Consider the following 16,997-nt stretch of genomic DNA (forward strand, 5'->3'; position numbering starts at 1 on the left):
TGCTTGTTTCTTTTACCAAAACCCCTGCTAGTTCCGGCGACTTGACTTTCTAGAGAGGAGCTGTCTGCAGGGGTTTGCCTCTCCGGTCTTGGGAGTGTGCTCCTGTGCACGGAATTCTTTCCAGGGCTTAGGAGCTAGGCTTGAGAACTCTTTCGTTCTTTTTCATTTGAAAGAGACGTGCTGGAAAAGTAGTTTCGATTCAAGGAAAGTCTTAAATATAATCTTAAAACTTCAACAGGACAAAGAGAAAACGGAATCGCACAGTTACTTGCAGCCATATGATCTTAGAGGGAGCTTTCTGTCACATTCCCTGGTGGTCTAGTGGTTAGGATTCGGCGCTCTCACCGCCGCGGCCCGGGTTCGATTCCCGGTCAGGGAAGTGTTGTTTTTCTCTCACTTTCTAGATGGAAAGTTACAAAACAATCACTTGAAATATAAAAATGGAAAGTGCAATCGTTTCTACATTAATCCTAAAAAACAGCGCACATTAAAAAAAAAAAAACACCTGCAGCAGAGCCTTTTACTGGATCACACGATTACAGAAGCTCCCTTCAAACTATAAAGAGAATTCATTTTCTTTAAACTTGGTGATCCTAGAGTGTGTCATCTGTCTCTCTCTCTTCTGTCTTATAAGTTTCACCCCCCTCCTTCTGTCTTAATGTCTCTTCAATCAGAACAAGTTTTTAAGAAAAAGAACCAGAAAACAAAACAACAGCAACAACAAATCTTTTCGTCGTAACCTTTATTAAGCAAACTAAGTGACATCTTCACTAACCTGCGTTGGTGGTATAGTGGTGAGCATAGCTGCCTTCCAAGCAGTTGACCCGGGTTCGATTCCCGGCCAACGCAATGGGTGACTCTTTTTTTATCCTTTTACAAAGCTAATCTTTGGTTCAGAGATCCGAAGCTCCCTGATCCCTGTGATCTAACTCTCCCGACTTTCTTCTCAAGAGTATGCAATGCGGATCTGCTTCGTACAGCAAATGGCGGCACAGACGTTTACGATTATCCTTTTGGGATTGTTTAGGGAAGTATCTAAAATGGAGGCTGACTCTCTGAGACTCTAGAGGCAGCCCCGCCGTCGGTTCGGAAGGCTTTGTGAGTGGAGCGGAGCCAGGAACCACCGCCCTGGAGAAGGACTCCTTCACCAGCTCTGCTCCTTTTCTGGTTGCACAATTCTGGTAACAAAACCCTTGATTCCAGAGCACAGGGTGGAGACGTAAATGGGAATGTCGTTTGGGAAGGCATGCAAAGTGGCTTGCTTCTTTGGAGAGAAACAACCTAGGGTGGACCAGTGCGGCGGGCGGCGGTTTCTTATTCCAGGTCAGGAAATCCCGGGAAGCGAGGAGCTAATGCTCGCGCTAGAATCTCGGAAGCATCAGGGTTACAAAGCCAGACTTTTGACATTACAGCCATATAGACGACACTAAATAAATCGGGCAACTCGGGAAGGCTATGCTCATTCAAAGGCCATTAAATTGAGGCCGCAACCCGCTGCTCGCCCGGTGGCTCGCCGTGATCGTATAGTGGTTAGTACTCTGCGTTGTGGCCGCAGCAACCTCGGTTCGAATCCGAGTCACGGCATTTAGTAGTACCGTCCGTCTGCAGCTCTTTTAATTAACCAAATTCTGATTTTGCCTTTGCGGTAAAACTGAGTCACCGAAATAATTCCACGCGGCTAATCCAATACCAGGATCCCAAACTCTTGGGAAGAGCCAGATGTGTAAAGCAGGCTCATATCGCCTTCCCATCGCAAGGGAGAAGTCCGCTGATACCGAAAGTTGGCACCTCTGCTCTCGGTCGGACAACCAAACAATTGGTGGAGCAGAGCGCCTGTCTCTGCAGCAAACGCTATACGAGTGTGTGGCCTTGTTACTCGGACATCACAAACCAGGTTTTAAAAACAAACTTCTACCGAAGAAGAATGAATAATACCTATTTTCCCAGTAAGGGTCCCTCGCACACCACTGAGGTCTAAATCGCAAAAGGCACCGGGGAGAAGAGCCAACTTCCAAGAACACAAGCCTCGGCGCACCGCACTGCCGGGTCGCCGCATGGCTGCCCTCCATGTCCGCGCGCTCGCTCGGCGCTCCTGAGGGCCACGCGCCCCAGAAAGCCAGCTCTCAGGGTGATTCCATTCAGAAAGAGTCGGAGAAAGCAGAGACGCCCATCTGTGTGTGTGCATAAAGAGTATCAGACGAAAGGCACTAAATTATAGATTCTGGAACGGTGCTAATGCTGAATAAGAGCAAATGGAACGGTTGTGCCATTATACACCAAGATTATAAAGACCTAGAAAGAGGGAAACCTCCAGGGCCCGGCTAGCTCAGTCGGTAGAGCATGAGACTCTTAATCTCAGGGTCGTGGGTTCGAGCCCCACGTTGGGCGTTTCCTTTTACTATTGTCCTTCCTTTTTTTAAAAAAATGTTTTTTTCTTCTTTTTTCTTTGGGAAATTGAACTATTCATTCATGCATAAAATTAAGTGAAACTTTCAAAACAAAGACTATTTCAAATAGGCAATTATTTGTATCAAAAGACTGATGGTGTTTGAAAGAAAACACATCATTTTTAGCACATACACAAGCACACTGGGACTGATATCCAAGTAATTCAAATTCTTATATTGAAAGGGCCCACTGTGGGCTCTGAATGATGGGTGAAACCAAGAAATTGCACTTCAAACCCGTGGGAACAAGCAGAAGCCTGTATGAACTTCTGTGAGGGAGATGAAGGAGGATCAGAACAGCATGCCTTTTCCATGATGTCGGTGCATCTGCCTGTAACCGGATCCGCCCTCAGACCGCGCTGGTTTCTTGGTTCACTGGAACCAAACAGCACACATAGAAAGCTCTGGGAGTGTCTACCCAGACAAACACGGTCGGCTACTGCTGAGTTACTTTGGGTATCGGCGATAGCATCCATCCAGGCTTCCAAGTCCGTTATGTAAAGTGCTCTCCCCGGCAGCTACGTCCTCAACCCCACCAAACCCTTTTCATTTTTTATTGGAGACAAGAGTCCCACCTATTTGCCCAGGCTGGACCTGAACTCCTTCTGTAGCCTAGTCTAGCCCTGGAGATTTCGTGCTTCTGTGTCAGCCTCTCGTGGAAATCTTATTTTTTATCTAGAGGGTGAGAGGGATGGACAAGGCTAAAACCATCATTGGTAAAGAAGTGACCGTCACTATTAGAATGGACAATGGGTGGCGCTTGTCGCACTTGTGGTTAGGACAGTGCTCTGTTTCTGCTCATAAGTGTCTGTGCGTGGGGTGGGGTGGGGTGGGGGAGAACGCACGTGCGACCTCTCCCCAAGGTCCTCTGACCTCAGCCCCCCAACTACAGATTTTTCACCTCGCTTCCCCTTGGAGCCAGGGTCTCACTCTGTAGCCCAGGCTGGCCTTGGACTCAGAGATCTGCCTGCCTCTGCCCTGAGTGCTGGGATCAGAGAGGTGCGATGCCCAGATGCCCGAAACGTTCTTACTTTGAGCAGGACAGCCCGGCTGAGGTGTTTTCATCAGACCACCTCTACACTGGCAGCAAAGACACCTTGCTGTGGTTTTCCTTTTCAACAACTAGGGAGAAATGTGACGTATCTGAGGTTGTCAGACCCGGAAGTGCATAATCCCAGCTACCCCCGGGAGCAGAGGCAAGGGTCGCAAGTCCAGGCCTTGGACTTGGGCTTACATTTAGGGTGTCAGGCTTGGCCATTCATAAAACTCTGTCTCAAAATTAAGAGTGGACAATGCCCTGCCCCAAAAGAAAAGAAAGGAAAAAGGCTAAAGTACACGAATAAATTTAACCCCACCTCTCTTGCTTTAAAAGAAAGAAACAGGGCAGGGAAATAAGGCTGAGATAAATAATGAAAATATTGACGTTGCAACTGAAAATAGCTACTATATTGGCTAATGTTAAAACCACATTGATTTATGTGTGCAAATATGCCAAGCTTTTCTCATCAAATGTTGGGTGAATTTGCAGAGGAAGTTTTTCTATTAACCCTCTTCAACAGTTGGGAAATTGGGTAATTTCTTCAAAGTCTTATTTTGAAGGCTGGGTGGGGGACCAGCATACAAAAAACATCATTAAATTGTGAAGCAGAGAAATATATACAGACTCTGGAGTAAATTCTGAGACACACCCATCCCAAAGGTATACTATGGGAAATCTACATAAGCTTAATTATTAGGAGCAGGTTAGAAGTTCTCGTGGAATTTTCCGCATTTTATTTAAGGCCTCTTCAAGGATGACAAATCCAATATTAAATGGCTAGAGAGAATCTCAATCACCAGGCAAAAGACACCGTCCCTGGGTGGGCTCGAACCACCAACCTTTCGGTTAACAGCCGAACGCGCTAACCGATTGCGCCACAGAGACATGTGAAACAAGGACTGTAAATCCATTTGCTAATCTTAGAATATATTTTTGACTTCCGGTCTAAGTGGCTGTCTCCGGCTTTTGTAGCCTGCCCAGCTCCCAGCACTGCAGAAATTGAATCCAGACCCAGAGAACAGTTGCTGCCTTTAGCAAACTTGCATCTTAATCCCGTTAAACTCAGCCCCGTGCCTCAGCCCTCCTCCCAAACCGGGTTTCAGTTTCTCCGTCTCGAGCCGCCCGCCCTCTACTGGTCACCACCGCCGCGCACTGGCCGACTCGGGCAGCGTCCTCTGCCCGGGACCCGCAGGCCGGCGTCACAGGGTCGAGCCGCTGCACCCGCCGCGTGCCCCGCGGCTTCTTCACCCTTTCCTGAGCACGCCGAGCACCTAGGGACACACACGCGCCCGTGCGCTCGGGGAGAAAGACATTCCACCACAGGGCTTCGAAAGAAAAAATACCCGGGGGGCGGGGGGGGGGGGTTTAGTCCTACGAGGACTCCAGAATGACAAACGCGGACCTGTTTTTTTGGAGGAACGCTTCCTACATTCCCTGAGCTGTCAGAATCTGGCAAAGGTCCGTCCTCACTTGGGACCTCCATGTGCACTAAAAACAAACCGAATTGCCCGCCTCTCAGGGAAAAGTGGCCTGGTCCTTGGGTCTCCTCCAGTGGCTGTGTGAATTACCCGGGCGTTGAAAACAAAAGCCTAGCCTATTCATCCACAGACTCTGAAGCAAGAGGATCACAAACACAAGTACAGTCTGGACTCCAGTCACCCTGTACAATTTAGTAATGCCTGGCCACAAATCAAAGGTTAAAAAGTATTGCAGATAGTTCTGAGGAAGAGTGCTCACAGCCCATGGAGGGCACAAGAGACGGGACCACTTCATGAGGAGAAAGCACCGTTTATTAATCAGTTTTTAAGTTCCGTGGCAATTTCTCGGGGACTGAAGAGAACAGGAAACGTGGAGAAAGCCATGCCAATTTTAAGGGGAGCAGACAGCTGCCGGGGAGAGACGTGTGCAAGCTAAAACAGCCTAGTGTGGAACTTGGAGGTTACAGGTATGGATAATGGGGACATGAGAGCGTGGGAAGTAGTGTGGGGACTTTGTTGAGTGTTATGGTTCTATAATCCGGAACTAAATGCCGGGTTGTTGGAGGTGGTGAGCTATAAAAGCATGTAAGGGACATTTTTTGTTATTGTTTTGTTTGGTTTTGTTTTGACACAGGGTTTCTCTGTGTAATAGCTCTGGCTGCAGATAAGACACCGAGTGCAGATTCTATCCCAAAGTACTGAGGGAAACAGCAGAAAGAGAGCAGAATCTGGCTATCTCAGGGGAATACGGTGCTCAGCAGAGGGCTTGGGAACATCGACGCCAGGAAGAAGACGGATGTGAGAACACTGGGGACAGAGACAGCCACGTCTACGGACGTGAAACTTCAACCTCGGGATCTGAAACCAGGGTAGCAGCATATGGGCTCCTGAGAACATGCTCAGATCACTTTGCAGCTACAGCACTACAAAGAAAGTCAACTGTCTATTTGTTTAAAACCAGAAGAGAGATCATGTGATTAGGCATAAGATCGGCCAAAATGTTCTCATGATCTGCTGGTCACCCCATAATCACGGTCTTACAACTGCCTCCAAATAGCCCTCTTAAAATGGAACAAAAGCCCATGTGCCTTTAATCTCAGCACAGAGGCAGGTGGATCTCTGTGAGTGCTGGGTTAGCCTGGTCTACAAATCAAGTTCAAGGACAGTCGGAGCTATTCCATGGAGAAATCCTGTCTCAAAAACGAAAAACCTAAAGCCAAAACAATAACAAAACCCCAAACAAACAAACAAACAAACAAACCACAAAACCACCCAAAATGACCAGAACCAAGCCCTTCTTCTGGGCTTCAATCCTGATTCTGGGGAGAGAGGCGGGTGGATGGACCACAGTGAGTTCTAGGCCAGCTTGACTGCTTAGTGAGCTACAAAAACCAAACAATAAAACCTTTAATTACATTCTCCTTTATCATCAGTGTATATGCCTGCAAATATCCACCTTCACCAGCATTGTTTTCTAAGCCTGGGATTTTCTTCCCCTAAAACACTTCTCTCTCTTAATCGTACATTACTTCAACAGGCTGTTCTTAAAGACAGGGCATCAACATTTTAAATTTAAAACTCAAGAACGAGAGATTGTTAAGAGCCACATGTGGTGACTCTCAAATACCTGTAACACCAGCTCTGGGAGGATCTGACCTCTGACCTCTGAGAACACCCAAACCTCCTATATAGAGACACAATAGAATTAAATACATACATACATACATATCTTTAAAATATTAAAAAAAACCACACACACAAACTATAGAAACCATAACGAGCCTCCATACTCCCACCACTTGGAAGTACCGTTATTGATCACAATGTGTGTTACAGTGATCGTCGTCTTTCGCAGAAATATAGGCGTGTATTGAGTGCACTTGAAACCAATCAGGAAAGACATAAAGGTGGCAAGGTTTTTCTCTGTAGCACCTCACGTTGAGAAATGGCTTCTATTAGCAGATGTCCATTGTCGGGGTCCTTTTTGTTTGGTGTCTCCACAGAGAGAAGGCCCGAGGAGAGCAGTATCCCTAGAACGCAGGGCGGGTTCGGTTGGTTTGTGGAGGCTGAGGCCAGTTACCCCGCAGACTGAGCCTCGTTTGGAGGGAGACTCGGAAGCCCACGGGGGCCGTGAGCCTTGAGCCGGGAGTGCGATTCCGGGCGTTAGTAGAGAGCCTGCCTCGGGTGAGGGAGCTGGAGAGGGAGCCGTCTCGGACAGGTCGGGACGGCTCTGGAACTCACTCACTGTCAAAGAAACCCCAGGGACAAAGGGGAAGAGGACGCGCTTCCTTCGATCGTTTTGTTTTGGAGGGAACGCGGTTTTCTAGTCTAGTCCGCAAAGTCTGTGTGCCCAGACTTTAGAAAATACTGTTGTAAAAGTAGCCAGAACCACAAAGATTGTGGCAGAACCTTAATATCCAGAAAAATAGGCAAAGCCAAAGAACAGGAGGTAATGAGTAGGACACCTCCACTTTCTTTTTTTTCCAACAGAAATATCAGGGGTGAGCGCGAACGCAGTCCCCCACTACCACAAATTATGCAGTCGAGTTTCCCGCATTTGGGGAAATCGCAGGGGTCAGCACACCCCAAGTGCAATGGGTGAGCCTCGCCCTGGGAAAACCACCTTCGTGATCATGGTATCTCCCCTGCCAGGTAAGTATGCTTTACTCACGCACAGCCCCGACTCACACCCGCCCACCCTACACTCTTAACACACGGTCACTTCGCCCCGCCAGATCGCGGGCCTCCCCCCGCCGCACGCGCAGTCTCGTCGCTCCGCTCACACGTGGAGACCCGCGCTCTCTCCCACGCCGCGGAGGAATTCCTCGCTTTCCCCGGTGGCTGTGGACCCGGCAGCCCCTCCGCGACCCTCATCTGCATAAGCCACGCCCACGCACTGACGTCAAGGTTGATGTCCCAGTCACCCCTCTGCCCTTCTCCTCTGTGTCCCCCACCAACCAGCGCGCCCGCCAACTGTTCTTTTCTAATAGTTGTTACCCAGGACACCTTCCCATTTTGCAGAATTATATTTTCTTCTTAGAGTGCGGGGCAGGAGATGTTAACAGCAACCACTACAGAATGGTTATTTGTGACCCGGGGTCTAACCTAGCCCTAAAGGCTGGTTCCAAGTCGGGGTTGTCTCATTTTATTATGGGAATGGAGGGCAAATATTCACATATTTTGTTTTTGTTTTGTTTTTCGAGACCGGGTTTCTCTGTATATCCCCGGCTGTCTTGGAACTCTGCCTCCCAAGTGCTGGGATTAAAGGAATGTGCAAGCCGGGCGGTGGTGGCGCACTCCTGTAATCCCAGCACTCTGGGAGGCAGAGGCTAGGCGAATTTCTGAGTTCGAGGCCAGCCTGATCTACAGACTGAGTTCCAGGACAGCCAGGGCTACACAGAGAAACCCTGTCTCAAAAAACCAAATTTAAAAAAAAGTGCTTAAATGCTACATTTCTTTTAGCCCACCAGAGATAATGAAAAGGAAAGGTAAACAGAGTAAAAGAGAATGTGAATCTGTTTAGAAATCGTTTGGTGGGGGAACAATTTCAATCTTCATTGTCAGGATAGCAGTTTAGTTTGCACGAATCTGCAGCAGTACCTTGATCCATTCGCAAACACTGTTCGTTTATGAATCGGCAAGGACCGTTCCATACAGAAGAAACCGCAGGTCTCAGGCATTTTTCCGAGTCCGAGTACGCAGCAAGAAGCCACCAGAACACGATCAGAAGTTTTTGGGAGCTTTTCTCCCTAAGAAGTGATGTGTCGTTTCCTGTGATACACGACCTTTTCCCCTTAAACACAGCAGTCCTCAGTTCGCAGGAACCAAAAGCAGTTACAAGGACGCTAGGACACAGAGGTGGGCAACGAGGGCCTGTTTAAGGGTTTAAGACAATTCAAGCTGATTTGTCTCTAGAGGACCTTGAACACTCCAGCCCTCCGCAGGCAAGAAAGTTCAACGAGCCAAGGGGGCGAAGAGGGGACAGGTCGTGTCCCCTGGGTCGGAGATGGCGTGGTGTGTAGGGGTGAGGCGCAGGGCAGGGCAACTTGGCTGTTTTCCTCCCAGTTGGCAGGCGTGCTGGTTGGCGGGGGACACAGAGAAGGGCAGAGGGGTGACTGGGACATCAACCTTAACTTCAGTGTGTGGGCGTGGCTTATGCAGATGAGCGTCGCGCAGGGACTGCCGGGTCTACAGCCACCGGGGAAAGCGAGGAATTCCTCCGCGGCGTGGGAGAGAGCGCGGGTCCCCACGTGTGAGTGGAGCGATGAGACTGCGCGTGCAACGGGGGAGGCCCGCGATCTGGCGGGGCAAAGTGACCGTGTGTTAAGAGTGGAGGGTGGGCGGGTGTGAGTCGGGACTGTGCGCGGGGAAAGCATACTTACCTGGCAGGGGAGATACCATGATCACGAAGGTGGTTTTCCCAGGGCGAGGCTCACCCATTGCACTTGGGGTGTGCTGACCCCTGCGATTTCCCCAAATGCGGGAAACTCGACTGCATAATTTGTGGTAGTGGGGGACTGCGTTCGCGCTCTCCCCTGATATTTCTGTTGGAAACAAAAGAAAATGGAGGTGTCCTACTCATTACCTCCTGTTCTTTGGCTTTGCCTATTTTTCTGGATATTAAGGTTCTGCAACAATCCTTCTAGTTCTGGCTACTTTCACAACAGTATTTTCTAAAGTCTGGTTTGAATGTTTAGCCACGATTTCACCTTTGCTAGGAATCAGACCAGGTGCCCCAACCCAACCTTGGGTTCTTTTGTCTCCTGAGAAAAGAGAGACCTTGGTCACCCCGACTTAGAGCACACAGACCTTGGGGACTGGACCGCGTTCCCAACAAAACAAAACAAACAAAACGATGGAAGGAAGCGCGTCCTCTTCCCCTTTGTCCCTGGGGTTTCTTTGACAGTGAGTGAGTTCCAGAGCCGTCCTGACCTGTCCGAGACGGCTCCCTCTCCAGCTCCCTCACCCGAGGCAGGCTCTCTACTAACGCCCCGAATCGCACTCCCGGCTCAAGGCTCACGGCCCCCGTGGGCTCCCGAGTCTCCCTCCAAACGAGGCTCAGTCTGCGGGGTAACTGGCCTCAGCCTCCTCCTCCACAAACCAACCGAACCTGCCCTGCGTTCTAAGGATACTGCTCTCCTCGGGCCTTCTCTCAGTGGAGACACCAAACCAAAAGGACCCCGACAATGGACATCTGCTAATAGAAGCCATTTCTCAACGTGAGGTGCTACAGAGAAAAACCTTGCCACCTTTATTTTATGTCTTTCCTGATTGGTTTCAAGTGCACTCAATACACGCCTATATTTCTGCGAAAGACGACGATCACTGTAACACACATTGTGATCTTTGGCTCCTTATGGTCTCTTTTTGTATAAGGTGCATAAAATGAAGCCATTTGGGACACGTTTTTACCTGTCATGGAATTTTCCTCTAGTTTTAAGCAGTTAATATTTCTTAGTTTACGGTATGGAGGCACGGCGATTCTGGGCATGTTTTCAGGGGCCGAGCTACCTTGGCCTCATAAGACAAACTGCAGTTTGGGGGCCCTGATCTGATTTCTGGGAGGGAAGGAGTGGCAGGCAGATGGGGTGTGTCAGTCTGTGTAGTCTAGAAGTTATCTGCAATACATTTATTTGACAAAGAAAGGGTCTGAGACAGTTGAACCTCATTAGATGATTGGAAGAGCATTTTCTTCTGCCACCGCGATAAGCAGCCCCGCCATCTTGGAATCTGCTTCTACAGCACTGCACTGTTGGGAATGAACGCCTTTGGTTCCAGTTCCCTTTCAAATCCCAGGTCACATTGTTCTTGGCTCTCTCTCATCCCTGTCGCTCAGTGACCTCAGGCCAAACTGCATGGTTTAAGGATTCAAACTCTCCTGTCCTATTACTACCCATGTCTGACTCCACTTAGCTGCCTCGGGGGTGACTGGGTGAACTTAGGGTGGTGTGGCCATAGACTAGGAAGAAAATTCTGTCTTAGAGACTTTCTTCATCTTAGTATGCATGATAGCCAGGTGGAGTTTAGAAGACAAGGTATCAGACCTAGTGGCCTTTACTAACTGAGATACCTCTCTGGTTCCAAATTCTACCTGAGTTGTCCTTCCTATGATAGCAACATAGACCCTAAGACCACCCTCATGCAGCTAGCAAAGCATTCTTCCACAGAGCTCCAGCTCTCTTTTAATCTCATCTGTTGGCAGGACACTGCTGACTTGACAGGGCTGGCTGTGAGTTCACTCTGGAGTCTACACAGGCCCTGAACTTTTGGTCCCATTGCCTCAGGCTTCAAAGTAGCTGGGAGTGAGGACAGAAGTGACAGGTCAAGCTCCCACCATGGCTTTAATTTTTTTTTTTTAATTAACTGTAGTTTCAATGGAATAGGGGATCTCTTCCTCATTATAGATCTAGAACTGCTCTATCAAAGTCTGATACCTGGGCCTGCACTGTGGACCTGGCTCCTTGTTGTTTTCAACTTGAACTCACACAGATCTGATGGCCTCTGCCTCCTGAGTGGTGGGATTAAGAGTGTGTACTAACATAACCAGCCTTATTTTTCTTTTTAGATTTACTTTTTCTTATGTGCAACTGAGTGTTTTGCCTGTATGTATGGATATATGTACATATATATGTATGTATGTATGAGGCAAATAGTTTTTTTGGTGTCAACCAAAATAGATGTTCTGAAAATGTAGTTACAGATGGTTGTCAGCAACCAAGTAGGCACTGGACACCATACCCTGGACCCCTGCAAGAGCAACAAGACCTCTTACCTATGTAGCCACCTCTCCAGCCCCTTCTGGTTTTTGTTTTTGCGACAGGGTTTCAAGAAGCACAGGCTGTTCTTACCTATCAATGATGACCCTGAATTTTTAACATTCTTGAGTCAACTTCCTAAGTGCTTACATTAAAAAAACAGGCCACCACACCTGCCTGGCCTTCATTGTGTAGTTGTTCTCTGTGAGTGGTGTGTGTCTTTGGTGGCTTTCCTGCCACTTTACTGAATGGATCTCAGAGGGACCCACCCCAGAGCCATTATCCATACTCTACACAGCCCTGTGTTCCTTAGGACAGTCTTTCTCTAACAAGGAGGTTTCTCTGTGTATAGGGTCCATTCTCCAAGACCCCCAGTGCACAGAGAAAATAAGGACCCCAGTTAGCAAAAATGAACCCAGGGAGAGGCAGGTGTGTGGATTTCAACAAGGTTCACAGATAGACCTGGGTAAAGCAGCAGCCCAGACACGGTGGGACACTGGGACCTGAGCTGACAAAGGCTAGAGGATGGGCCTTAGACACTAGCTCTGGGCCCTTTTCTCATTCTTTCGGTGTCTGCTCCCCGCTCTCTGGGTCTGGCTCTGCAGAAGCAGGGTGGGCAACGGTGGCGATGGAGGAAGAAGGAGAGAAGAATCAGGAAGAAAGAAGTGGCCAGACAGCCTGGACGCCCTGCCGTCGAGGGATGCCCAGGAGAGGCGGGACATGAGGAAGCGTGGAGCACACATGTGGAGGAAGGGACGCCTCCCGAACCACACACGGGAGCCCTGACTCTCGTGGGCCTTCCCAGCTCCATCAGCCACTTGGAAGTGCTTTGAATACATGCTTTGCTGCTTACTATTCATGGGTTCTGCTACCGCTCTTTTTCCTGGTCCACAAGGACCCAGAAATCCCCGCAGATGCGCCCTAGACTGCCAAGTCACAGGTGTAGCATGGCCCTGCTCACCCACCACTAAGGACCATGAGCACCGAAGGCTGAGAACAAGATGGGGACAGGCTATGAAGAACCAGATCGTCCTGCTCTGCCGCCGCGCTATTGGATCTCCACCTCCCTCAGTCTCTCTGCCCTCTCTGCCCTCACTGCTCTGCTCTTCCTGACTGTACCCAACTGGGGTGGCATGGCTTCCTGCCTCCCACCGACACCCGCCTGTCTGCCCGCCCTCATCCTCCTCCCACCATTCCCTCTGGCTCTGTCCCCTCCCAGCATCCCCGCTGCTGTCCCGTGTGGATCCCTGTTCTCTGCCCACAGCCACTCTTCTCTGAGCATCTGTGCCACTCTCAGGATCTCCTCCCGGCCTCACATTGGCTTCACCAGCCTTCACGCGTCTCCTGATTCTCTTAGCCTTTGATCTCTCTCCCTGAGGAGCTCTATCTTTGGGCCTGTCTCTCCTTGTTCCTCTTACAGTCAGTGAAGCATGCTGCCCTGACAGGGACCTGGTGTAAGGAACAAATGAATGATGAACAAATGCACAGCTCTTCGGTGGTGGCTGTCACCTGACACACTGCATGGACTCACTGAAGGGGAGCTTTCCTATTTGGGGCACAACACCTCAGAGACGACATTATAAAACTGATTGTACACAGGTCACATCCTCGGTACTTACCCATGCTGCAGACCCTGTGACAGAGAGGACACTTATCTTCTCTGTGCAGCAGCCATTCCTGAGTCTTCACTCTTCCGTCTGGTCTTCAGTGATGAGCTTTCTATTTCCCTAGGTGACACAGATATAGGCCAGATTGGACCAGATTAAAAGTAGATGAAGGCAGGTTTATTAGGAGGCAGCTCTTGGGTGGGGGGGTGGGTTCTCGATCTCACAGGTGGAGGTCAATGAAGTCACACACCCAGGCCAAGGCAAGGGCCTTTTATGGGTCCCGGGTGCAGGATGCTGATGTGTATGTAGGAACTGGGATGTGTCCACACATGGTGAAAAACTGAGCCCCTGGGTGGGCACTCTTGGGTGGGTTTCTGGAAACTCAGAGGAATAACTGTGTTAGCCTGGAGTTTTCTCCAAGCACATGGGGGAGATTTCTCTGTGTGGGCAGAGTTAAGGGAAGGAGGCAGATGGGGTTTCCTAGCTTGGGGGTTGGGGGCGGGGAATGAGCAGGGGTTCCAACCTAACATCCAGTTCATTCCTGACAGAAGATCCTGTCGGTGAGGAAGGAGGTGAACTACAGTATTCGAGCATGGCCTCTGATGAAGAGCAGGCTGTGGAGAAGCAGGGCCAGGGCCACAGATCTGGGGCGTACAGCCAACATTCAGGGAAACTCAGCCAGGCCACCTGGGCCCTCCTCTGTATTCCTGTCTCTGGTGGTAAGGATACTCTTTCCTCTCTGAATCTTAGTGAGGGTCCCTTCTGTAGACATAACTATTAATTAGAGCAGTGGTTCTCAACCCCTTTAGGTTGCAGTAGCAAAATTATAGTTACGAAGTATCCCATAAACCAATTTTATGTTTGGGAATCACTACAACATAAGGAACTGTATTAAAGGGTAGTAGTCTTAGGATGGTTGAGAACCACTGACTTAGAGAGCTGTAAACTCACCCCCACGCAGCAAATGATCTCAGATAGGAAGCAGCAAACAAACCAAAGCAGGGAAACCACCAAGGCCATAGGCTAGCTGGTGTATTTTGCTGGGGTTACTTAAACAGAAGCAGAAACAACTCAAAGACAGCTGCATCACCAAAGCCTGGACCGCAGTTCACAAGCACTGGAAGGCTGGAGTCACTGCAGCCTGCAGGCAGCTGGACAGGTAGGACAGTGCTTCCCAGGCAGCTCGGAGGTCTGAGAGCGGCCCCCTTCAGTCTTCACAGCTTATATGTTTGGTTGTGAAGGAAGGGCCTGAGGGAATCTGGTCAGTTCCAGGAACTTCCTGAAGCTTTTGAGTTGTTTACTCCTTGAGCTTCCTTGCAGGATACAGTGTTTCACTTCATCTCACTTTTAGTTTGGCTTGGTTTTTGTTGTTGTTTTGTTTGTGGTTTTGTTTTTCGAGACAGGGTTTCTCTGTGTAGCCTTGGCTGTCCTGGAACTCACTCTGTAGACCAGGCTGGCCTCAAACTCAGAAATCTGCCGGCCTCTGCCTCCCAAGTGCGGGGATTACAGGCGTGCACCACCACTGCCTAGCTTCATCCCTTAGAACAGCTGTTGTTTACTTTAACTCTGTCTCTTAGTCAGAGTGCCTCCACTATGGGAAGTTTTAATCTCCTAGGAACTGCAACACAATAGCCCCTCTCCCAGGAGGGTCTTGGCACCTGCTTCCGGGAGGAAGGTCAGGGAGGAGTGAGTGTCGTTCAAGCTTCTGCTTACTGTGATTACTTTATCAAGGTGCCTGGTTTAGGGCCAGTGTGTCCCAACCATCACACCTAAGATACAAACCCCAGAATCCAAAACAATGATACAAGTGACTGTGAGGGTTAACTTCAGATGCTTACTTACATCTATGCAAAGGAATACAGGTTGTATGCACTTTTTCTCTCAAATTTGTGTGTCCAATGTTTATTGTGAAAACCGCAGTCCTTTGGACATTTCGATGTATCTCCTAAGAAGTGCCATTATCCATGAATGCAGTCAGCATGGTGCTTGGTGACTATCTAATCTCTGATAACTTGCTTTTCTTTGGTTCTCTCGTTCTCCACCCCAGGCTCTGAGAATGGCCTGCAGAGGGAACTTGGAGCTTGTGCGTTCCCTCAGTCGGCCATGTCAGGGAAGCCAGCAAGAAGTCTCTTCCTCAGAGACCTCTGGCCAAGTCCCTGAGCTGAGGCCAAAGCCTTTGCTGCAGGATGAACATGGGCTGTAGCTGTGAGGCTTCCAAGCCGCAGGCAGGCTACTGACTGGGCGTCCCAGAGGATGCTTGGCCACAGCTCTACCAGCATTGCCTGAAAACCAACAAAACAAGGTCCAGGACCAAAGCAAACGGAAGTAGAAAGGCAACTGGGGCATCTGATCCGGCCTTCACCTGTAGAGCATGCTCCCAGGGTTGTTGGTACAGCTCACCTGTGAAGGGGTGAGCTAGGGGGTCCAGTGAGTGGCTGAGGACTTGGAGACAGGTAGCATGGGGAGCCCCACCCCAAGCCAGGTAGTGGGGGTGACTTTCCCCTCTACTGCCTCTCTGCGCCTCATATCTTAGTTGCAAGGCTGAAGTCTCACTTAAAACAAGTTTTTGCCTCAGGGCAAATAGAAAGGTCCCACCGAGATTTGAACTCGGATCGCTGGATTCAGAGTCCAGAGTGCTAACCATTACACCATGGAACCTATAAGACAGAGGTGCTCTATATACACCTAGGATAGTGGAACTGGCTACCATTCATTACTTTTCCTATTGCGTTTCTTCTGCGCATATGATCAAGTTTACTCAGCTAAGAGCTGAGAGTCCTCCAGCATCCATCATCCTCTCAGATTACCACTGAATCCTGACCACATGTGAAATTTCTCCAATAAATAGTGATAGTGCTCTTGTCTCACGCTCTGCCTTATCCCACTGCCCGGGAACACCAAGATCAGGATTTAGTAATCCCTGCCTTGCTTGCAGTCACACCAGTCCACCTTTGCTTCCGGTAATAACTTGAGTCAGCCGTGGAGTGGGGAGGAAGTTGGGATGTAAAGGAACCTTCATACTTTTTCTCATATATGCATATTTGTGTATCTTTGGTAAGTTTTGTGTTTCTTACAGTAAGTACCTATTTTCTTTTTAAATTAAAAGCAATAACCTGGGCCCGCTCCTTTAATTCCAACACTTGAGAGGCAGAGGCAGGTATATATAGTTCTTTAAGTTCCAGGCTAGCCAGGGCTACCTAATGAGAGACCAGGTCTCAAAAAACAAAAGCACGGGACGGGGGTGAGGGCATAGAAGTGACCGGGAATCAATATTATTTTAAAGAAATAAATATGTCTTGAAGCGCTTTATGGTGCTGGACTCATCCTGCATGCTGGTTTAGTTCTCAGCTGGCAGAGCAACTGAGGAAACTCCCTGGGCAGCCGAACACAGATACAAGACGGTCAGGTGGGAGGTGGCTCACTGGAGGTCAGGCCTTTTCAGACAGGTGAAAAGACTAAGTTTGCTCCAGTGTTTACACTGGGCTTTCCTTTGCTAAGTAGTAGCTCCACATCTCAAGGCCTTCTCAGCCAGACAGCATCTCCAGGAGAAAAACTTCTTTATTTTCAAAAATGACACTTGTAGCTGACAGGGGGTTGGGGCGTGGGTTGGGGGTGATGGAGGAATGGACGTGGGCGGAGCCTTTAACACCAGCAGAGGCAGAGGTTGGAGG

General features: G+C 49.2%; 8 non-coding genes across 8 annotated transcripts; 5 read left to right on the plus strand and 3 right to left on the minus strand.

Moving 5' to 3' along the window:
* Positions 1–307: 307 nt before the first annotated feature.
* Trnae-cuc (transfer RNA glutamic acid (anticodon CUC)) lies at positions 308–379 on the plus strand. Its single transcript has one exon. It is a non-coding gene; the product is annotated as a tRNA-Glu (tRNA).
* A 398-nt stretch (positions 380–777) lies between these two features.
* On the plus strand, positions 778–849 carry Trnag-ucc (transfer RNA glycine (anticodon UCC)). Its single transcript has one exon. It is a non-coding gene; the product is annotated as a tRNA-Gly (tRNA).
* Positions 850–1,512: 663 nt separating this feature from the next.
* Positions 1,513–1,584, plus strand: Trnah-gug (transfer RNA histidin (anticodon GUG)). The gene has a single exon. It is a non-coding gene; the product is annotated as a tRNA-His (tRNA).
* Positions 1,585–2,315: 731 nt separating this feature from the next.
* On the plus strand, positions 2,316–2,388 carry Trnak-cuu (transfer RNA lysine (anticodon CUU)). Its single transcript has one exon. It is a non-coding gene; the product is annotated as a tRNA-Lys (tRNA).
* A 1,909-nt stretch (positions 2,389–4,297) lies between these two features.
* Trnan-guu (transfer RNA asparagine (anticodon GUU)) lies at positions 4,298–4,371 on the minus strand. Its single transcript has one exon. It is a non-coding gene; the product is annotated as a tRNA-Asn (tRNA).
* A 3,089-nt stretch (positions 4,372–7,460) lies between these two features.
* Positions 7,461–7,624, minus strand: LOC127683830 (U1 spliceosomal RNA). The gene has a single exon (XR_007977630.1). It is a non-coding gene; the product is annotated as a U1 spliceosomal RNA (small nuclear RNA).
* Positions 7,625–9,338: 1,714 nt separating this feature from the next.
* LOC127683993 (U1 spliceosomal RNA) lies at positions 9,339–9,502 on the plus strand. The gene has a single exon (XR_007977725.1). It is a non-coding gene; the product is annotated as a U1 spliceosomal RNA (small nuclear RNA).
* A 6,410-nt stretch (positions 9,503–15,912) lies between these two features.
* Positions 15,913–15,984, minus strand: Trnaq-cug (transfer RNA glutamine (anticodon CUG)). The gene has a single exon. It is a non-coding gene; the product is annotated as a tRNA-Gln (tRNA).
* Positions 15,985–16,997: the final 1,013 nt, after the last annotated feature.

This window comes from Apodemus sylvaticus, chromosome 4, assembly GCF_947179515.1.
Source record: "Apodemus sylvaticus chromosome 4, mApoSyl1.1, whole genome shotgun sequence".
In the NCBI taxonomy this organism is placed as follows: Eukaryota; Metazoa; Chordata; class Mammalia; order Rodentia; family Muridae; genus Apodemus; species Apodemus sylvaticus.